The sequence below is a fragment of the Ailuropoda melanoleuca genome, chromosome 2, assembly GCF_002007445.2.
Source record: "Ailuropoda melanoleuca isolate Jingjing chromosome 2, ASM200744v2, whole genome shotgun sequence".
In the NCBI taxonomy this organism is placed as follows: domain Eukaryota; kingdom Metazoa; phylum Chordata; class Mammalia; order Carnivora; family Ursidae; genus Ailuropoda; species Ailuropoda melanoleuca.
This window is the reverse complement of record NC_048219.1, coordinates 70,253,663-70,276,891: the sequence shown is the minus strand read 5'-3', so window position 1 is coordinate 70,276,891 and position 23,229 is coordinate 70,253,663. Positions and strand designations below refer to the sequence as shown.

The 23,229-nt window shown below is 42.3% G+C and overlaps 1 long non-coding RNA gene across 3 annotated transcripts in view; it reads right to left on the bottom strand.

The window, feature by feature from the left end:
• Nucleotides 1–760: 760 nt before the first annotated feature.
• The window catches only part of LOC117801022, a 71,569-nt gene continuing 49,100 nt past the window's right edge, over nt 761–23,229 (bottom strand). The window contains exons 2-4 of one of the 3 annotated variants that reach the window (XR_004623329.1): nt 15,923–16,002; nt 14,759–14,860; nt 761–890 (exon numbers count right to left, since the gene is read on the bottom strand). This is a non-coding gene — a long non-coding RNA (uncharacterized LOC117801022). Of the gene's footprint in view, nt 891–13,992; nt 14,861–15,922; nt 16,003–23,229 lie in introns of those variants that run through there. The other 2 variants (XR_004623327.1, XR_004623328.1) reach the window with 2 other exon arrangements.

The window sequence follows — 23,229 nt, the reverse complement described above, 5'->3', positions numbered from 1 at the left end:
ATTGGAGGGAGGGAGGGAGGGAGGGAGGGAGGGAAGAAAGGAAGGAACCATATAAGCCTAAAACTGGAAACATTTCAAATACTCATCAATAGGCTGAACAGGCCCACAAACCGCAGCAAATCCACACCATAGCATACGACTGAGCAACAAAAAGGCAACAAACTGCTGATATAAACAAAAACATTAGTGAATCTCAAAAACATTATGCTGAGTTAAAAATAAAAAAGCCAGCCACAAAAGGGTATATATGATACAATTTCATTTACATGAAATTTTAGAAAAGGCAAACTAATTTATAGTGACAGAGAGCAGATCAGTGGTTGCTTGGGGCTAGAGGGGGGAGAGGGATTCATTGCAGAGGGGAGGAGGGTACTTCGTGCAATAATGGAAATGTTCTATACCTTAACTGGGATGATGATTACACTGATAAGTGCATTTGTATGTAAAGAATAACTTGATGAAATTGGTTTTTAAAAAGACATAGTGATTAATATGACATTGAGAATTGGGGAAAATGAATGTAAAACATATTCCAACTGATGGGCGCCACGGCAAGAGCAGGGAGTCAGTCTGTCCAGAGGCTGCATGTATTAGCAGCAGGACCACCAAGAGGAGAGGGATAGACTTTGGTATTCTGCTAACAGGACCAGTGACGTGGGTAGACATTCTGCTTTGTTCAGTGTCCGACAAAAAATTTCTAATGAGAGGTTGTTAGGCAATATGTGAGAAAATCAATTCTACACATTTTGAGAAAAACGTATTTTAGATAGGAAATTGTTACCCTTTATATGTACCTCATACATCAGAGGACTGAACTGAATGGACTTGAGGGAACGACTTGTAGATACTGTCAGCAGGAGTTTTCTGGAATTGGTTGGATAGTCATAGCTCTATAAACAAAAACAAACAATAAGAACACAGTCTTTGTCAGAGCCACAAGGATCCAGCACTTACTGTACCATTACCCATTTGAAGATGGACAGCCCTGGGTTGGAAAAGACTCCCTGCTGATTCTGCAGTAGGTAAATGAATAAATTTATTACTTCTTATTGGTGCTTATCCGAACTGGCTCAAGGCAATGTTGGTGTTGGCCCTTGCAATAACAGTGGAAGAATTTCTATTTAGGCTTTGCGGTTGTACGTACATGCATTAGTAATCAGAGAAGCTCTTCTTAGGGATAAGAATGCCCAATTATTTCATCAGAAGCTAAAAGAATGCATGTATATGCCTGCATGGCCCTCTTGACCCAGGGCTAGCTAAGCACTGCTCTCTTGGAAACCTGTCTGTCAAGACCCAAGGGAATGACCAAAACTCTAGCAAGTTTTCCTAATGCTGTGTGTGTCCTACTTCCTGCTGGCTTCTTCCACCTACCAGTGAACAGGAACAATGAGAGGGCCTGGCTTTTTCCACAACTCGTCCGGTCACTAAATTAATAAAGGAGAGTCAGATAATGCTTAAGTTCAAAAAGAGATGTGTACCTAACCACCAGGAAGGGTGGTTTAGGGAGGCATGGTAGACTGAGTAACAGTCCCTCCAAGATGTCCATATCCTATGCTTCAGAACAGATGAATACATTTCTTTACATGGAAAACTGGACTTTGCAGATGTGATTAAGGTAAGGACCTTGAGAGGAGGAGATTTTCCTGGGTTATCTAGGTGGGGCCAGATAAGAGAGGGGCAGTAGAGTAAGAGTCAGAGGAGATGGGGCAGTGGAAGCAGTGTGCTTTGGGGATGGAGGAAGGGGCTACAAGTCAAGGGCTGCAGGAAGCCACTAGGTGGAACTGCCAGAAAACTGATTCTCGCAGAGAGCCTGTAGGAGAAACACGGTTCTGTGGACACCTTGATTCTAGTTCATAAGATCCATTTTGGACTTCTGATTTCCAGAACTGTAAGATGAGAAATTTGTCTTGTTTTAGACACTAAGGTTGTGGTGAGGTGTTACAGCAGAAATAGGAAATTAACACAGGAGGTATCTTAGATTTTTTTAAAAGATTTTATTTATTTACTCGAGAGAGAGACAGAGAGTGAGTATGAGCAGGGGGAAGGGCAGAAGGAGAAGCAGGTTCCCCACTGAGCAGGGATCCCGATGTGGGGGCTCAATCCCAGGACCTTGGGATCACGACCTGAGCTGAAGGCAGATGCTTAACCGACTGAGCCACCCAGGCATCCGTGGAGATATCCTAGATTCTTTGAGGATTAGACAGGAGAAAGGTATATAGGACTCTAAAATACTTAATATAAAGTGCTATTGTATTAAGATTGCTTGCAAATTCTACACCCACCATGCTCTTTCCAAACTCAAAGAATTTTATCCCTCCTTTAATGTGTCTGTGTGTATGTTCCATATATGTACAACCCACCTCAGGGTACAAATTGATGAAAAGCAAGTGAAGACACAGAAATAGAAAGTAGATACAAGGCACCTCTTTCCCATTTGCTCTCATTAGTTCTCTCCTTGTCCCACTTTGGCCACCAGAAACTCAAATTCATTTGTTCGCTTCACACAGGTCTGTTACATCACATATCCATGTATCCTTCCAGCAAAAACAAGGTCCGCCCTGTCTTTATGTAACTGATAAGGTCTAACTTCCTTCCCGCAGCCCTGAGGTAACTCCTGATTCCAGAGGACCTCCTTCCTATTCGTTTTCATTTCCTGAAACAGCTGGCAGGTTGGCACAAAAGCTAGCATTTTTTATGAAATCCAGAGCAATAATTTTGTGTTTCATTCTAATTAGGGTGGAGAAGGGGCTCTGGTGGACCAGTCTAGCAAGGGTAATACGATTGGCCATTAAGACGCGAATAAAGAAAGAAAAGGGAGATAGCATTAAGGCAGCATCTACTATGCACCAGAAGTATTGCATAAATGCACATTTTATCCCTAAGTAAGCCAGCAAAGTGTTATTGTCTCTTTACAGATGAAGTGAAAGCACAGAATGGTCAAATAACTTGGCCAAAGCTGCCCGGCTAATAAAATGCCAGAGCTAAGACCTAAACTCACCTTAGTAACTGCACAGGAATACAGAGTAGAATGAAAAACTTTCACCACCCACTTGAGAGACCTACCTTAGGAGCCCACAGCCCCAGGATTGGGTCCCCTGCTCTTTGATGCAGAATCTGCAGCTGCCACCCATTCTAACCCCTAATTCCAATTCCATCCACTGTTGGAGGGTGCCTCTGTTTCTTGTCAACCAGAAAGCAGGAAACTGAAGCAGTCTTATTTAGTACTTAGCAATGCAGTATTTTGTAACAAATGCGAGCTCTGGTGGATTTTCCGTGGGGTCCTGCTCTGCTACTTTGTCAATGCTCCCATCCAGAACAGGTGGCTGGGTGGAAAATGCACTTCTCTATAGGACACTAAGCTCGGAAGCCCAAGAAAAACACCAGCATCATTTCCTTGGGCCCCATCAAGTGTTCAAGCCCCTTGGCCCGAATCAAGGATAACTCTCAAACAAGGGCAGGCTATTTGCAGCTCTGTGATTCCGTGATTCTCTGACTCTCTTCTCCAGGAACAGACGCCAAGCATAAGCTCTGGGGAAGTGGGACGAAATGAGTCTGCCTGGGAGAGACCTTGAGGCCAACCAGAAATTGGCCTCCTATTTTCTTTTTATTTATCCAAGAGAGACATCAAGAGAAATATACTGCTCTTCCTAACCCCAAATTCTCAGTGGAGGCAAAAAGAATCACAAGTAACCATTGCCTAAAAATCAATTTTGAAATAGTAGCTCCACAAAATATTGAACATGCAATTTTGTATTTCTTGATAAATTGAGGTCAGAAAGTGTTACCATAATTGGCATATTGTATTTGTGTCCCCGGAGACTAAATGCCTGGGGAGAGAGGGGTGGGAATTAAGAATTCTTATTTCTGGAGCTTGTTTGCTGGAAGCTCATTTATGCTTGATGGTCATTCAAACGACGCCAGACCTGTCTGCATATGCATGTCCTGTCCTGCCCCCTAATGCTCCCTCACACGCTGTTGATTTAAGGCTAACCTCACTCATAGTAGAGAATATCACTGGTCTCCAAAGGTTCAAAAACAATGATGTGTGGAGGATACAGAGGCACCACTTATCTTATTCTTCTTTCTTCAACAGAGAATCCCCCAAAAAGTCATGTAAAGGCAAAGATAAGAAAAAGGCACTTTAATACAACTACACTTTCAAAGGACTTGCCAAGAAAAAATTTTCAGCTGCCAAGTCAGCAATTTCTCAAAGATACCCAAACAGAGACAAAAGGATTAATGGAAAAGAAATTATCAGGGGAAATTTAACTATAGTTTAGAGAACAGCGGGTGGTACACAGCACATTATTACTTTTTTATTCATTACTTGCCTTGGAGACTCAAAAAAAAAAAAAAAAAAAACGAACCAGACTGACAGCAGCCCAGTACTATGACCTTATGAATACCAAATCTGAGCAATAATGCTATCAGTGTGACCTTCTGTGCTCTGCCTAACCACATCCATTACCGCCTTCTTTAAAGCACGCAGCACATAGCATCTTCCCTGATTCACAGAGAGGGAACTAGACGTCAGGAGACAGAAAGACCTTCTCCGGGGATCAGGAGAGGCCTATGGGGAGAAATACGCCTAGATCTCTTCCCTCCTCCCCCACCTCCCCTCATCCCCCCAGCCAGCCCTCAAGCCTCCATCAACAGCCTGACTCCTTTCTGACCCCCAGCCAAAGAGATCCTTCTTTCCATCCAGACAATGGGAAATGCTGACCGGGCTTGTGCAATTGATTTAATGTGATTCCTGAGTTTTCCTTAGAGATTTTAATTTCAGAAGTTAGAAGATTTATGCCTAGGGGTGATTTGGTGAACATTTTTTTTATTGCAAAATATGCATGAATTTTGGTAAATTGCCATGGGAAAAACAGAAGTACTATTCTGAGTTCACATCAACTTTCAATTTATTGTAGAGCTGCTTATCCAGTTTGTGTGTTATTTATATTTTTAATTCTCCTCTCTCTTGCTGCCTACCATTTTAGCCATGTTAATGCTCTCAAAACTTTCACAATAACATGGTAAGGAACACATTTCACCATTTTCTAGCAAAATACCAGAGTAGGGAGAGAAATTTAAAATCTTAATTACTGTATCTTTTCAACAGTTTACTCCAGTATATGGTAAGAAAGAAGTCATTGCTATAATTAAAATTGGAGGTTTGTTTGTGCATTTTATCTATTTCACCATTAGTCTTTCAAACAGTATTTGTTAAGAGCTGACTCTGGGAAAAATATTCTGAAAAAGAGTTGTATGATCGAAAAGAAAGAAGAAAAAGATATATGATTTGCAGCCTGATGATCACATCTTATATTTGGTTAGTGCAATTTTCAAAATGTTCTCACTTTGCAGTCATATTTATTCCTTCAGTAATACATATCAAATATCTACTTTGTATCAAGCTCGGAGATAGGTTCTGAATATACATTATTGCTCACTGGCCAGAACTGACTTTCATTATTTTCGGGTAAACATCTATATATACTCTTAATAGCTACCATTTTACTGAGAACTTATTATATGCTAAGCACTACATTAGTACTTTATTAACAATAAAGACAGTTGGAATTCATTGAGCTCATCAGAACTGGGCGCTGTGCTGGGAGACAATCCTCGAGGGGTCTCTCACATTTCTGCTCATCTTGCAAACAGAGGCCCTGTGTGCTCTTGTCCTGGGCTGTCTTTTCAAGGATATTGGCATAGCTAATAGTTTTGGAAGATACAAGAGATTGTTTCTGCCAGAGCAAAGGAGCAGGTTTACTTCCTGCCATTACAAAAAATTGGAGTTCCCTTAGGGGGCACCTGACTGGCTCAGTGGGTAGAGCACTTGACTCGATTTCAGGGTCTTGAGTTTAAGCCCCATGTTGGACATGGAGCTCACTAAAAATAAATAAATGAATGAACGAATGAATGAATGAATAAAAATTTACAGAGGGGGGAAAATAAAATAAACAAATAAATAATTGGAGTTTCCTAAGATCCAAGTTTCTCTCTGTAACAACCCCACCACAGGTACAAGTATTACCTGGTCCTGGTACCTTTGCCCTGTGGGAAGCAGAGCTCAGGAAACCAGCATAACTTCTGTAAGCAATAGTCCTTTTTCTCTGACCCAGGAGTCTTGTGTCTTTTGCCAGTACCTGTGAAATGGTAGCAGGCTAACTTGGGAGCTGGCAAGGGAGGTAAAACCTCACACCGGGGGTGCCTGGGTGGCTCAGTCAGTTAAGCAGCTGCCTTCAGCTTAGGTCATGATCCCAGAGTCTTGGGAGCAAGTCCCACATAGTGCTCCCTGCTCAGCAGAGAGCTTGCTTCTCCCTCTCCCTATGCCTGCTGCTCTGCCTACTTGTGCTCTCGCTCTATCTCTCTGTCAAATAAATAAATAAAATCTTAAAAAAAAAAAACTCACATCGGTCATAGTTCTTGACAGTGCTGAATGCTACTCCACTGAATCTTCCCAAAGAACTAGTCATATTACCCCAATTTCAGAGATAAAGAAACCAAGGCGTAGAGATATTTGGGGGGGGTGAAGCCTGCTCAAGGTTACATAGCTGGTCTCCGCCTCCCACTTCACAATACTTTTTGTTTACAGGGCACACCCTGATTCCAGGCCCCATGTAAGAGTTAAGAATACTACAGAGGTCTGCACATGACAAATGCCTCTGAGAGAATACACTGATGAAGGCCCTGGGGTAGGCAAGCCTGGGAGGGAATTTTGGGGATCTGCAAGTCAAGCTCCAGGCTTTACACTAGACAGAACAGACAAGACCAAAGTACTAAAGCAGAAAACATTTGCATCAGAGAGTCATATTTTGGAAAGTGATTCTATTGGAAGAACAATCACATGAAAATTATTGGGCTGGGCTTGGAAACAAGGGGAGCCAATGTCTGAGAAGGGACACATGGAGGCACAGGTATAATCAGAGAGGGTATTACTGCAGCTAAAACATTGGCTTAATGAGGACTTGAAGCCCATCCATAAGCAAAATTCTCATTTCCGAGCTACTGAGAATAAGGTGACCTATCAAGCTCCCAGATCTGACTCATAATAAGAAGTTGCTCTGGAGATAAACAATGCCTATTGGCTGCCAAATCTGTTAGTCTGAAATTTCTTTCCCATATTACTAAGAGAGATGACGGAGGCCACAAGGATGAGCCTCTTAATATCCTCTCAGATGCAGATCCACTGACCAACAGCACAGAGGTCGGAACACTTCCAACACCAGTAGGCACTGAGTGCAGCGAGAGGAACTCTGTCCCCATGAGAAAAAAAGGGAAATGGGTCCCTTAAGATTTAGACTTCTACCACTGGAACACGGTTTGTCAATGAGATTTAGACAGCATGGATTTTCAGCATAGTGGGTCAGTAGCAAAACAGGGGTATGAGGAAAAATCAGACACTTTCCCTCATATCTGATGGCTTAGCATGTCCACGACTTGAATTGTACCCGGGAATGAGTCAGAATCCCAAGTAGCATATGTGGGATGATTTGAACATTATTAAAAGTAGAAAAAAAAAACCTAACATGACATCAGAAGGCACAGCCTGCCAGCCCCAATTGTGCCCTGATCCAAATGCATGGACAATCCTGATTTCCACATCGGGACATTTTGTTGTGATCCTTTGGGGAAAATTCACAAGTGCTATTAATAGTCTTTAACCTTAGATATATATCATGGTCAAACAGGAGAAGTTATAATTAGGAAGTGCAGTCTAAGAGGTAAAGGTCAGACAATGCTCTAAAATACTGCTTAATATACAGAGCACTGCGCAAAAGTGCTGATGCAGGAGAAATGACTATTGATTAAAACGGATGCTTCAAATCCCTGCTAATGCCATAAAATTTAATGGATTACAAAGGGAACACACAAACCACAAGGAAAGCTGTGGGAAGCACAGCATCAGTGCCTCTTCTAATTAAGGCAAGTTCAGGAAACATACTCTGGATTTTTTTTAAGCCAAACCTTTAAAGATGGGATAAAAATGGCATCTTTATTTATACTACCTAATGCCTTATCCATCCCTCTTCTTGAAGAGAATTTACTACTCACATAAGAAACAGCCCTGGAGACTGCAGGGCTGTTGTGCCTTTTCTTTATGGCCAGCATAATTTGGGCTTTGAAAAGTTCAAACCAAACATCCCCAAGGTCCTCGATCAGACTCCCTGCCCTGTGCTGCCAGTGCGCCCAACAGCAGCAATGGAGGGCCGGCCAGGGTCACCTCTTCCCCTTGCCATTCTCTGTGGTCCCTCAAAGCCTCCAAGAAGGACGGTCATGTGAGAGCCTTGTTCTCTTTCAGCTTTATTCCGTGAGGAAAAGGACTGCTCCGTAGATTGTGAACCGCCTTCACAGCTCCTCTTAGAACATGTGGAAGAGCCATTCCAGCCTGGAAGGGCAGGGCGTTCAATTGCCACCTCATTTCCAACCTCTGCAATGGTTGCCAGGGCCACCTAATCAAAATAAGCCTGGGCCTGTGACTTCACTTTACAAACAAAGGTTCTTGGTTACACAAAACAGACACGACTCTGCTTACTTAATTAGAAAAGGAATATACTGGAAGGTTCACAGAAAGCTCAGAGTTTTGGTGTGCAGCCTAGAGAACCTGGTTTGGAACACAGACATGTATCAGGGAAAGCAAAGCACAGCCAAGAGGGGGCCATAAAAATGGTCTGCTTAGCACTCTGTTCTAGCAACTCTTTCTATGGCAGTACCCCGGCTCACCACCACATGTGTGGATTTAATCCCTTTTTGCACTCAGGCTTCAAAGTCCCTGGCTGGAGCATCCATTTGGTAGAGGCTGGGTCACCCCCTGGCCTGGGCCAGCCTGGTACCTGTGCAACGGGTTTTTTCTGAGACCATCTTAGTTTTACATTTTTGTCCTAGAATGATTCTTGAGACGTCTTTTACAAAAAATTTTTTTTCATTTATTTGAGAGAGAGAGAGAGAGAGAGCAAGAGAGCATGCATGCATGTGCAAGCATTGGGGAGAGGGACAGAGAAAGAGGGAGAATCCCAAGCAGGCTCCACACCCAGCACGGAGCCTGACACAGAGCTCCATCTCACAACCCTGAGATCATGACCTGAGCCAAAATCAAAAGTCAGACACTTAACCACCTGAGCCACCCAGGCACCCTGGGACTTCTTTTACTCTCAAAAGTGTCTGGGTTATATGGTCACTCTACTTACGAAGCTTTTCATGATATGGCCCCTGCCTACCCTTCCAATTCATTCTTCACTATTCCTGGATTTGTCTTTATTCTTCAGCATGACAAAAATGCTTATAATTCCCTACCTCCAGAATGCTATTTTTACTTCCAAGTCTTTGCTCATTCTTCCTCTTTGCTGAAATCTCCTTTACATTATCTTCATCCCAAACTTTACCGCCCAAAATTCTTTCCTGTGTTGTATGGGTTACGGAGTTATGTACCCCTCCCCGCTCATCATTTCGCATTCGTACATTTATCTATCCCTGTGCTTACCAGATTATATTGAGATCATCTATTTAGGAGTCTAACTGCCCCCTTAGAGTGTGAAGTACTTATAAGGAGCTGTGAGGCTGCTCATCTTTGATCCATCAGGATCTAGCCCAGTGTCTGACACCTGCAAAGTGACACCCTCAAAAATAACTGACAAACAACTGAGTCATACAAACTTGAAGTAAGAGATTGGTTGTAAAATTACCATAGTGAGGCAATAAATGGAAAGAGGAAAGAGAGGTGGAAACAGACATGAATGAAAGTAAAATAAATTACTGAGCTGACCACACAGGGAAAGATGGCTAGCAGTCCAAATCACAGCCTCAGAGTCATGCCTCAAATCAAGCTCAGAGCCCAGAGGGGTTCAGTCTAATGGGTGGCATGGAGTACAGACTAAAAGTAGAGGAATGGTGTTTCCAGTACAGTTGATTTGTTAGATTTTACAGTGCGACCTACCCAAGATTTGAGGTCCCCAGCCTCAGGAGTTCAGGCTGAGGGGTGGCCCCAGCAGGAGCCCTGGGGTGCAATCCATAGATGGGCCGCACACCTGGGGGAGGATGAAAGAAATCTGAGGCCTGGGAGATTCATATAGACCCCACTTACTGCACAGATAGCAAGCCTACCAGAGCAAGACTCCCTCCTGATGTCCCAGCCGCACTGGTCAGGTCTGACTCCAGGCCCTGGCTCAGGGGAAAGTCAGGTTAAAGAGCCGAAGCATCTGCCATTCAGCGAGGCTAGGGAAAACAGACGCTGTCACCTGCAATTAATGGCAACCACAAGCTAGGCTTAAGATAAACACGATCTATTTGGAGGGGCCCGGGAGCATCCATATGCTTACCCTCTGAAGAAGGCAATACATATGTTTTGGCCTATTAAACTACATGTTTCTCTTCCTTCAAGGAAAAAAAAGTACATCTGTCAGCAGGCCCTTGCACTTAATTTCCATGGTGAATACTAAGCTTCGTCAGATGCCAAGTCAAGTCACAAAAATGGAAAGTTTACAGGTTTGGCTGCAAGTGAAGCCCCACAGAGCTCCTCCTTCGAAGTTCAAAATGGGCCACCAGGTGTTCCTGGCGTGTGTCCTCTGTCCAGCACTTTCTCTGAGCTCTATTCCCTTGTTACTCATTTTGCACTGTGTCTGGGCTTCTCTACAAATAGGTACTTTCTCTTTTAATTCTAGCGTTGATTATTCTTGTTGAGAAAAGCCAGAAACAGAAATGGTTAAGAGACTGCAAAAAAGATACAGAAAACTTGTGCCTGCTAGCTGAGCATTGTGATAGGTTTGGAGTCAGGTAGACACATGCTCTAACTAGCCTTAGCCCTATCGTTGCTTAGCTATGCATTTTTGAATGAGCTATGTTCCCAGGACCATTATGGAACTGAGTTTGTATTAGTGTCATTCTTAGCACTTAGTAAACATGCAGTAAATACTAGCTATTATATACATTTATCTTCAGGGTATACTAGGTAGTACTGGTCCCTAAACCAAGTAGCTGGAGTACTGGTCCCTCTACTAGAAAACTTTGAACTGCATGCATCTGGCTCTCTATCATCAATACTGTTTGAAATCAAGTTCCAAAGTTCAAACTTCAGTGCTTCCAGAGCTTGGAATGTCCCAACGACCAGAGCACTGAGATATCACCCAGGTATCACCCGTAACTTAAAGTCCTCAGCTTCTGACATCTAAATAACTTTTTTGTTTTCCAGGATGTTTATTGTTTAAGAGCCTAACCAAAGAAAAATAGCATCTCTGAGTACCTCCCTAACTTCCAAATCCCCTGTGGGCAAAGCACACACTCTTATTTAAAAGAGATAGTATCTGGGGCTGCCTGGCTGGTTCAGTCAGTGGAGCGTGCAGCTCTTGATCTCAGGGTCGTGAGTTTGAGCCTCATGTTGGGTGTAAAGATTACTTAAACAAATAAAGCTTTCAAAAGAGTGCAAGAAATGGTATCTGGTTGATCCTGGAACCAGGATGTTTTACCAGCAAAATTTTATTTGCCCTGAATGATTTTTTTCTGCCTAGAAAATTACAGATGATTAACTTGTCCTCTAATAAATGCCAGCAAAGCTTTCGTATGGAGAACCTAGAGGTGATATTTAGAGCTATATTATAATTATTACAATCACCTGCACACAAAATACAGAAGTGCATGCTGTGTACGAGCCTTGGCTTCCCCAATATAAATGAAAATAGATCAGTCCAAGGAGAGGCAGATGGCAGCAGAGTATGCTGGTATTCTCTCCATAAGGCCTGTCTTCTTGCACAGGCCCCCAGCTCGATCCACTCATGTAGCAGGACAGCCCATGCTCACGACTGTCACACACTTCTATGTCACACATCGGTCACCAGCGCCTTTAGGAAATCATGCCCCTGACCATTGCATACTAATTCAAATAGCTTAAACAAATGTTAACTTTCAAAAAAATAAATGTATCCAAAAAATTAACTTTCAAAAAAATATGTATCACATCACATCTGACCTATATGACCTGTATATTAGTAAATTAGTAAGCACATATCAAGTTACATAGAAATCTATTCTTAAAATCCCATTAGGTTATTATTCACACAAATACTAAAATTAACAATTTAATCCCTAATGTTTTTACCTACCAAGAAGTGGGATCTCCTCATTCCTAAAAAGGTGAACCATTAAATCCAACTGCTTCTATTTATTAATATTGCATTTTTGGTTACAATAACAGTAGTCTTAATCACTAGAGATATAAAAATATGTCCTGAGACTAAAATTGTACTTTTATATATCAGTCAATCCACTTTGGGTGCCATGTTTTACAGAAGCAGAAAAATCCAAGCAGGTTTGGTCGCATGGAAACCCAATCCAGATATTAGCATGGGATTCATGCGTAGCAGCATTCGATATGTCTTAACGTTCCAACTAACCCACACGAAGAGAGAGTTTTATACTTCAAAACTCAGCCATTTGCCTTTAAAAAAAAAAAAAACTAGTGGTGAAGACTGAATTATTCTTTTTTATCCATTTTTTTTTAATTCCTAGCACAGGAGGTAAATATAGTTCCAAGAAGAATGAGGTGAAGCCCAGGGGCCAGCTCTCAAAGTCAAGACGCCCAGTGCAAAGCTACGACTCTCCAATTTGGGTTTCTGAGCCCAGGTCATGGCATCTAGCTGTTCCACTGTGGCTTTGATCTTCTGCCATCTCCTCCTCAGTCCTTCATGAGCTGACCCTCAGGACTAACAGCTGCTTTCTTGTCTTAGTGAATTCCTATCTTCTAAACTGACATCCTCATGATGGCTTTTATGTTCTTGTGTCTCCTCCACACTCTCTTCCCAGGATGTCCTCCCTTCTCTAGTGTTACCTTTGGTCCTGTTTCCTTGGAGTAGATGTCCTTTCAGGTTCCTTACACCCACTCTGGACTCCTACAAACAGTCTTCTGAAATGTGGAGGAATTTGCAGTCCTTTTCCCTCTCACCTGACTTCTGTCCTTTCCTCTTAACACATTCTGAAATAAACCAGACTTGAAATGGAAGATGCTCATTGGCACCATGGTAGGGGCGAAATGGCAATACAGTGGTGAAAGTGGGAGAGCTCAGAGAGGGAGATCCAAATGGATGGTCTCCTCTTTAATTTCTCCATCTCCCTGTACTTTCTGTGATCGTCTTGTCAGTATTTGGGCAGTTTTCTCTTATGATCATGTTACATTTTGGCATCAGGCTGGTTTACCACCTTCCTTTTAAGGAGCAACTCAGGAGGGATCATTCTGCTACAGCCTCTGCCGAGGCAGGTCCCCAGGTCCTTGGACACTAACCAGGTGCCAGGACAAGAAGAGCCCTGAAATTCTCTCTCAGGTTATTTCTCTTTTCATTCAGTATTGAAAGAAATTTTCTTTCAACCTCACATATAAGCCTTCCTGACAGCTTCAGGATATCCACATAGAAGGGATTTAGTGGTAACAATCTATTTGAAAAGGGAGTTAAAGACTGGCCTTGAAGCTATATTTGCATAGGAAGTCCGCAGTTTGGGGTTCTAAATCGATTTTTAAAATAGCAAGATTTTCTGTAGATATAATCTACATAATACATAACATTGGTCTAACTGTCCTTATCAAAGAGTGGGCAATTCATGGAGGTTATGGGGATAAAAGGCCCCAAATCATCCTTTGACATCATTATGGCTTTACTTTTTCTCTAAACACTCTCCATATACTTAAGTGAAAAATAATTATTTTAAAGATTTATTTATTTATTTATTTAGAGCCTTTGCGCACAACAGGGAAGGGACAGAGGGAGAAGGAGAGAGAGAATCTCAAGCAGACTCCCCAGTGAGCTTGGAGCCCAACACCGAGCTCAATCCCATGACCCTGAATCAGGACCTGAGCTCAAATCAAGAGTCAGATGCACAACCAACTGAGCCACCCAAGTATCCCATGAAAAATAGTTTCTTCATCTTCCCTCCAGCCTGTGGAATTTCCTCAGGGCTGAAGGCTGAGCCAGCTGGTGGATGTCTCCACAATGGAGCTGCTGCTAAGCCTGTGAGGTTCAGGGCAATGGTTCTCAGCAGGGGATGCTCCTCACACTTGCCTGTGGATTTTAAAACCCACTAGTGCTTAGGACCATCACCCACACTTATGGAATCGGAACGTCAAAGGTTCAGGCTAGGGCACAAAGCCCACGAGCACTTGCGGGTGGTTCTGATGTATAACCTTGGACAAGAGGTTGAAGCTAATGAGAAAAATCAAGTTGGGATTTGAACTGGAATCACATTCTGTGAGTTTTGAGTTGGAAGTCATAATACTGCCGGTGATTATTTACATAGCTTAGAGTCTTTAAACCCTTGAGCATGAATTTTTTCATCAGTAAAATGAAGACACAAATGCTTGCTCTGCCCTCCTCCAAGGTCATTATAAAGACCAAATGAAGGGACAGCTGTGAAATGTCTACAGGTCTTAGAGCTCTGCAGCTCTGTATGGATGCTAGTATTAGTATTTGTTGGACCCAGGCTCTCACCAGCCAAGGACTTCGAAGCCTTCTTGGCCTGTGATCTCTCTCCCTTTATCTGTGCTTGATCCCAGCTCTTTCTATTGCAGGGAAGAGAGTCATTCGTTTTACCTCAAGAAATGAGTTTGTGTATAAACAAAGAGGTGCAATAGAACTAGGACTGAAACAAGAACCAGAAAGTTATCAGACAGTAAGGCCATTCTAGGGACCATCGCATTTTCTCATCGGCCATATAATCTCTCAGGCAGAAATCTTTGCCAGCGCCTGATTGTCTTCTTACTCATAACCCCACATGGACCCTTACTAACCTCATGGAATTCACTCAACCTCCTGGCCCCTCTCAGCATGCTTGCAGCTTCAGGTCGAGTTACCAACTATCCAGTGGTCTCAGCATTTTCTGTTTCAGATATCTGAAAGATAAAACGAACATGACCAACTCCTGGGTCAGTATTCTAATAGCCAATTTTGTTTTGGTTTTGGTTTTGTTTTTTTAAAGGTTTTATTTATTTATTTATTTATTTACTTGAGATAGAGTGTGAGAGAGAGAGAGCACAAGCTGGTGGGCAGAGGGAGAGGGAGAAGCAGAGTCCTCTTTGAGCAGGAAGCCCAACTCGGGGCTCTAATAGTCAATTTTGGGTCAAGTGTCCACTCTTGCCCAAATAATAGTTACAAGGTAGGCAGATGGTGAGGAGAATAAAAGTGCACAATCTGTATAGAGAAGTCTCCTCAGCGGTGGCTACAAGCAAGGCCGTTTCACTGAGGAAGGACTGAGAGCCAGCAGGCTCTGTGATTGATATCTCTCAGGAAATGTCTTGGTTCTTTCTTCCTCTGGTAAAAGGCAATGAGAGCAAAAATGTTCATCTTGGCTGTAAGAAAAATCACAATATTACCTTCCTGGAGCATGAAATTATAAGAGGTTGTAAACTAGACCCAGGTCAGTGATTCCAGCCACAGGATACAGTTAGAGTCCAGCTTTGAACCACTTGGATTTATTTGGAGACCCCGAGCTTCAGATGTCTACATCCAGTCACTTTTAACTCAATGTGCCCCCCTGGGACCCATACTCCCATACTGGTTCCCTTTCTTACCTGTGCCTTCTCTACTCCTCAAACTCAAGGCAGTCTCAGTCTCTCCTTAACTTCCTGAACCATTGGGTATTGTTGGTCATAGTTCATGAGTCTCACTCAAGGAGGGACACTCAATTCAAGTTTTCCTTGTTATCTAAAGAATTTGCTTCTACCATCTATAACTTGTACATTCTCCAACTTTTACAAGGAACCTTCCCTTCCCTCTGGAAATAACTAAATTCTCAAGTAACCATTCCAATAGAATCTTTATTTTTCCAGGCCACACTGAACCCCATAAGTATTGTCCTGGAAAAACAAGGCTTTGTCCACCCTAACTTCCCCTCAGGGTGGCTTCCTTTCCCCCACATTTCCCAGAGTCTCCGGCAAGCTGTTGTTCACCCTTACCGTTGGTCATTTTCCCAGCGATTGCTATTCTTTCCTACACCACGTGGTGGCACTGTTCTCCGACAGCTTCTTCACCATCCCTGGATTAAAAATGAGGCTCCCATTAGAGTCCTTGGCCTTACAAGAGGATTTCTCCTTCAGTCTGATTTTGGATGAATATCGCTCTGTATTAAACTCCCAAACGTAGCTTTTTCTCTGCATTTTTATTGTTCCCTCTTTCAAGGGCCTGGATAAGAAAATGTTTGAGAATATTTGAATCTTATCAACAAGCATTGCACTTAAAAGTGCCTGCTCGCCACTGACTGTGAACCAAGACCTAAGAAAAAGATCCAAGTGCCTTGACCCTTTTATCTTAAATCAAGTATCCCGTCTCCTACTGGAAAGAGAGTACAGCACCCTGAGGTTCATCCTTTAGTCAAAAGTCATTGTACCATTTTTTCCAGGAGGCCCTCACATAAATAAGACCCTGTCAGGAGCTCCATTGATGCCCTCCCTCCAGATCTCCACTATACCCATGACTCTCAAGTCACTCCCTCCCCTAGCACAGAGGGAGAAGAGAAGGCTTTGAGATCAGACCTGCAGCTAAATTCTAGTTCTACTATTACTGGTTAGTGACCAAACTCTCCTCCTAAGTCTCAGTTTCCTCAGTTATAAAATAGGGATAACATTTTGAAAATGAAAAGCAAAGCTGAAGGCATCACAATTCCAGACTTCAAGTTATATTACAAAACTATTGTCATCAAAACAGTATGGTACTAGCACAAATACAGACACATAGATCAATAGAACAGAATAGAAAACCCAGAAATAAACCCACAAGTCTGTGGTCAATTAATCTTTGACAAAGCCAGAAAGAATATGCAATGGGGAAAAGAAAGTCTCTTCAAAAGGTGCTGGGAAAATTGGACAGCTACATGCAATAGAATGAAACTAGACCACTTTCTTAAACAATACATAAAAATAAACTCAAAATGGATGAAAGACCTAAATGTGAGACCTGAAACCATAAAAATCCTAGAAGAGAGCACAGACAGTAAATAAATAAAATAAAAATAAATACAATGGGGATAACAAATCTTAACTTGGGGATTAAATGAGGTGTCATATATGCAAAGCACTTGACACAGTACTTGGTGTATAATAGATGCTCAATAAATGCTCACTCCCATTTCTTTTCTCCTCCACAAACTCAACTCCTTTATTCTAAAATCTTTGTCCAGCCTTCAGGGCCCATCAAGATAATCTACTTTCAATATACAGCTCTATTTGTTTATATATCTAAATAGCAATTACCAAAATGATACACAGAAGATAAGGTTTTTAACTATAGGATAATAAAAAAAGAAAAGACAAACCTGTTGTATTTTCTTAGGATAAATTTTAATTGATTGATAAGATGAAGATCCAAAATAATAGTGCTTGGTGGTTCAGTCAGTTAAGCGTCTACCTTCGACTCCAGTCATGATCCCAGGGTCCTGGGATTGAGCCCCACATCGGGCTCCCTGCTCAGTGGGGAGCATGCTTCTCCCTCTGCCCCTCCCCCTGCTTGTTCTCTTTCTCTCTCTCTAGTAAATAAGTAAATAAAAATAATAGTGCTTAAACAAGATTAAGGTTTTTCCTCTCACCAACTGGGCTCACATGGTCGGAGCTCTTACTACATGGTCATTCATCCATCCCTAGAGTACTGCACTAACCTTTATAGTCCAAGATGTTTTGCTACCACATCTACATTGCAGCCATCAGAGAAAGGGAAAAGTCAGCCCTATCCCCTTAAGGACATATGGAAGTTTTGCAAATCATATTTCTCATATTTAGAACTCAGTCATACCCAACTCCAAGGAGGTTAGAAGGTCAGAAAGGCTGCTATGTATCCAGCTGAAAATGCTACTACTATGGAGAAAAGAGAACAATGTGCAAGAAAACCAACAGTTTCTGCCACAGTGCTAATCAGGAGTTTTTTCTCTGCCAAAACAAATAATCAAAGTCAGAATAAGCCACATAAGCCGAAAACTGTCCAAGCTGCAAGTAATGACCCATTTATTTCAAACAATCCATAAAGAAAAGTTAACATCAGACTAAAACACATATATAAATGACAAAGACTTTCAGCTAAATCAAGGCAATATAGCCATATAAGAAAACATTAAACATTTTATCCTATAAAAGCACCAGCTCTTAGAGATGGTGAGAATCTTAAAGGTGATTTAGTAAATCTTTCCACTTAATGCAAGAATTCCCTGTACAGTAATCCTGACTAAAGCTATCCCATCTTTGCCTGAATGCTTTTAGGGGTGGTCTGTGCGTCTGGAAAGTCCACAGTCCCTGGAAGTTTGGGACGAAGGCCGAAAGAGTGAGCCAGCAGGGAACAAGGGTCACAACCTGCACCCAGGCACTCAGCCATGTGCAAGGCCAAGGTGTAAAGGCTCCAGTCCAAGAATCAATCAACTGTACAAAGCAAAGCATGGTGGAAGGCAAGAGGTTTTCATCAGTTTGGGTGTAGGAATAAATTTGCAAAATTTATATGTATATACTTATTTATTTATTTTTCCCCTGCAACATAGTTTTGAAAGCCCTAGAGTATACAGTTTTGCCACAGTGCTCTATGCCTGAAAGAAGCATTACTTTGAAGGTGTCTGAGACATTTCAGTGGTGACTTCAAGTAAACATCTAGAAATGTGTATCTGGAGTTCAGGGAGGAGATCAGAATGGGACATAATTCATTAGCTACAGAGAAGTTATATTTGAAGTACTGAGAAAGAAGTGCAAAAAGATATAAAGGTAAGAGAAGTTGGGTAAAGGAACTTGCTTTTAGAGAATAAAAAGCAGAAATGTTAGCAAAGGTGGAAGATGAAGAACCTTTTTAAATAAATTTTTTGGGGGCTCTTGGGTGGCTCAGTTGGTTAAGCATCTGACTCTTGGTTTGGGCTCAGGGTCATGAGATGGGGTCCTGCATTGGCCTCCGTGCTTAGTGGGGAGTCTGCTTGAGATTCCCTTTCTATTTCCTTCTGCCCTCCCCTGTGCACACTCTCTCTAAAATAAATAAATAAATCTTTTAAAAAAATAAAATAATTTTTTTTAAAGGGAGAAAAGAAGGTGTGAATCTCTAGAGGAGCACTCATTATGGGGCAAAGGATTTCCCAAGTGGCAGCAAGTAAAGGGTTTCTGAGGTCAGGCTTAGACCTGCACTTAGGCCACAAGAGGTGTCATTTTTAGAAGTAATTGGAGGATCTGTACCATGTTTGGGAGGGAGAGCAGTAAAGGGAAGAGAGAGCCCTCTCTCCAAGGCTAAGTAAATGGAGTCACCAGTAAATGACATCAGTGACTAAGGGCACTGCCTATAGAGGCATCGATATAAAAATGAAACAAGAAGATAAGAGATGGAGAATGGCAGAAACCTGGGACAATCCAACTTAAAATGACAAAGAGGCGTATGCTGAAAAATGACACAGCTATGTAGGGCTGGTCAGCTAACGTGACTTGTGATAATCAGAGTAAAATCTATGAAACATGAAAAAATTCCTTGGAAACCTCTGAAGGTGGTTGGAAAGAAAACTCGGTGAAATACTAGAATTCCCTCAGGCAAGCCATCATAATCTGAATATAAAAGATTATTTTTGTGATCATAGCTTGGTAAGGCCTGGAATATACAGATAACAGAGAAGGGAAAAGTTTCCAAGGTTTGGTATAAATGGTGTCTCATGCTCTAGACAGAATGAGAAGGATGGAGATCAAGAAAATGTCATTAGAAGGATCACCATTTTTGCTAATGACCTTCAAGAAAGTTGTTTAAGTAGGGTGATGAGGCAGAGAGCAAATTCAAAGAAATGACAAAGTGAGTGAATACTGAGAAAGTATTCAAGAATTGACTATGCTTTCAAGAAGTTTGGCTGTGAAAAGAGAAAAGAGCTAGAATCACAGAAATCAGGATAAGAAGGTTGAAAGGAGGGTTGGTAAAGGGAATGGACCAGGACATGAAGGGGAGGTTGAAGAGAGTCAGTGGGGCAGGACTCATCCCCTGGAACCTGGCAGATCCGGGCTTGAGGCGTGGCTCTGTCCTTTGGGAGAGAGGTTGCCCTGTACATGAGATTCACTCCTCTGTCAGGGTGATTAAGAAGTCAGTTACCTCAGGTAAATGACTCAGCATAGCACCAGTGATAAAGACAGATGTAGAGCTTCATATGGATGGTAGGAGCAGGTTGTGTGCAGGGATTGAGGCAGAGTCAAGAGACATCAAGCCCTGTGTTGATGAAGGAAAGGAAAGGAGGGAAGACAGGGATCAAACTGTGACCCTGAAATGGGCAGGAGACAGAGAACATCCTGTATTTCCATCTCTCACTATTGAGAGCACACAAATACAGTATCACCCAAAAAGCTCAAAGAGATTTTTTTCTCAAAGATTCCAGTAATAAAATGCAAACTCTGGAGGCTTAAAAAGTTGGCCTTTGGCCAACAGATGAAAAGACAGAGAAAATGTGGTATATGCATACAATGGAATTTTATCCAGCCTTAAGAAAGAAGGAAGCTCTGACATATGCTACAGCATGGATGAGCCTTGAAAACATTATGCTAAGTGAAATTAGCCAAAGACAAGAGGACAAATACCATATGATTCCACTCACAGGGAGTCCCTAGTATAGGCAAATTCATAGACACAAAAAGGAGCTTTAGGAGTGACCAGAGGCTGGAAAGGGAATAGAGAGTAATTACTTAAGAGATTCTCTCTGGGGGGCGCCTGGGTGGCACAGCGGTTGAGCGTCTGCCTTCGGCTCAGCATGATCCCGGCGTTGTGGGATCGAGCCCCACATCAGGCTCTTCTGCTATGAGCCTGCTTCTTCCTCTCCCACTCCCCCTGCTTGTGTTCTCTCTCTCGCTGGCTGTCTCTATCTCTCTGTCGAATAAATAAATAAAATCTTTAAAAAAAAAAAAAAAAGAGATTCTCTCTGGGGTGCTGGGGCACCTGGGTGGCCCAGTCAGTTAAGCATCTGCCTTCAGCTCTGGTCATGATCCCAGGGTTCTGGGATCGAGCCCCGAGTTGGGCTCCCTACTCAGGGGTAAGTCTGCTTCTCCCTCTCCCTCTGCTGCTCACCTTGCTTCTGCTTGCTCTCTTTCTCTCAAGTAAATAAATAAATAAATTATATTATTTTAAAAAGAGATTCTGTCTAGGGTGATGGAAAAGCTTTGAAAATAGTAATGATTGCACAACATTGTGAATGTAACCAATGTCACTAAACTACACACATACAAATGGTTAGAACAGCAAATTTTAAGTTATATATGTTTTACCACATTAAACATTTTTTTTAGGTTGGGCGTTGGGTATTGTACCCCTAATCCAGCTGGTTATCTCATCATAACTCGGAAGAACAAGTGTATCAGTGCAGACTCTCAAGAAGTCCCTGCTCAACGTTGGCTAGGCCAGCTCAGACTTCTGCTTGACCTCCTCCTTCTTTCTCTCCACACAGCACCCCTTCTCCTCCCAGCTGCTCTCTTGGCCCTTCTTAACTCAGAGAGTCCCTCAGGATTCCTTCCCGTCATCCTATTTCAACACTGCTATATTTCCTCCCAGCAAAAACACTAAGCCCACTCTGGCATGGGTTATGAAAATACAACCAGGGTGCCTGGATGGCTCAGTTGGTTAAGCGTCTGCCTTCATCTCAGGTCATGATCCTGGAGTCCTGGGATCAAGCCCCACATCAGGCCCCCTGCTCAGTGGGGAGTCTGCTTCTCTCTCTGCTCCTCTCCCTGCTCATGCTCTCTCTCACTCTCTCTTTCTCTCACTCTCAAATAAGGAAACAAAATCTAAAAAAAAAATAAATACAACCATTCTCTTTTATCCCCATTTCTGGTGCTTCATAAAGAAAAGAGGGGTGTCCTAAAGTGGACTAGAGGTTGCAGTTTCTCCCTAAATAGCTTAATAATAACAATAAGAACAGCAACAATAATACACAGTCCACACTATAAAAGTCAACTGTCCCGAACAAACAAGTTCTCACTAGTTTTTCTTATAAGAAATCATGCTATTCTTGCATGATTTTACTGGTATTTGTCACCTTCTTGCCCTGTGGTTATGTTGCAAGGATCCCTTTCATCACCTTAACACTGGCGGAAGGAAGTCTTTTCTCCAGTCTAACCTGTGAATGACTCACATGGGGATTGGGGAGGGGGACAGGGGAAATGAGGAGTCCATATGTAAGTGTCCAAAAGCAAATAGAAGGATACAGATTGAAAATAGAGGTGCAAGGGCTAACTCTGATAACTGTGGAAAGGAAGTGGGATATTTCTTATGCTGATTTGAGAGGACTTGGAAAGAATTAGTGAAGATAAATGGAAATCTGTACATAGAGAAGAAGCGATGGGAAAGAGTTCAGGCAGCAGGGTCTCGATCATCCATCGAGCCACACTCTTTGGATATCACTGTTCAGCCAACTGTAGTCTCTATCTTGCCAGTAAAAAGAATCATTCATCCTTTTTGTTTTGTTTTGTCTGGCTTTTTAGCATTAATTGAGCATGTGTATGCAATATATTAACAGAAGGAAAGAGTAAAATGTACTTGACAAAGAGCAGCTCTGGAAGATCCAGTGAATGGCTGGCAGAAGGGGAGGATAAGAGGAATAACTCCTATACCATCTGCTAAGTTCAGTAATAAAAATATGAATAAGCTGTGGTGGGAACATAAAACACAACATGGCTAACCCTGCCTGAAGACTCAGACTCGACTTCACACCGGTGACAGCGGCTGATGTTGAACTACGAGTAGGAGTTGGCCAGGCACAAAAGGAAATCAGACACAGTAACCAGAAAGAATAGCATTTGTAAAGGGCAGGGCATTAGAAGTTTGGTGTATGGAAGTAACAGTAAAGAAAAGTTCAGTGCAGCGAAATGAAAGATGGTATGCAGTGCTTTGGAAAGGAATAGTTTTGCTGACAAAGCCAGGAGCAGACTCTGAAAGGTTTTGGATGAGATGCCAGATCTTTATCCTATGGATGTCAAAGAGCCAGAGAAGTTCTAAGCATAATCAGTTCCATCTTCAAATACCTCTGGCAGCAGCACGGAGCACGATCCAGAGCAGTGAGAGAGAAAGGTAAGCTGTTGGCACAATAATCCAGGGCAGAAAGAGGAGCAAAGCATCAAGGATTCCTAATTCTTTTTTTTTTTAATTTTATTTATTTATTTGACAAAGATAGAGACAGCCAGCGAGAGAGGGAACATCAAGCAAGGGGGAGTGGGAGAGGAAGAAGCAGGCTCATAGCAGAGGAGCCTGATGTGGGGCTCGATCCCATAACGCCGGGATCACGCCCTGAGCCAAA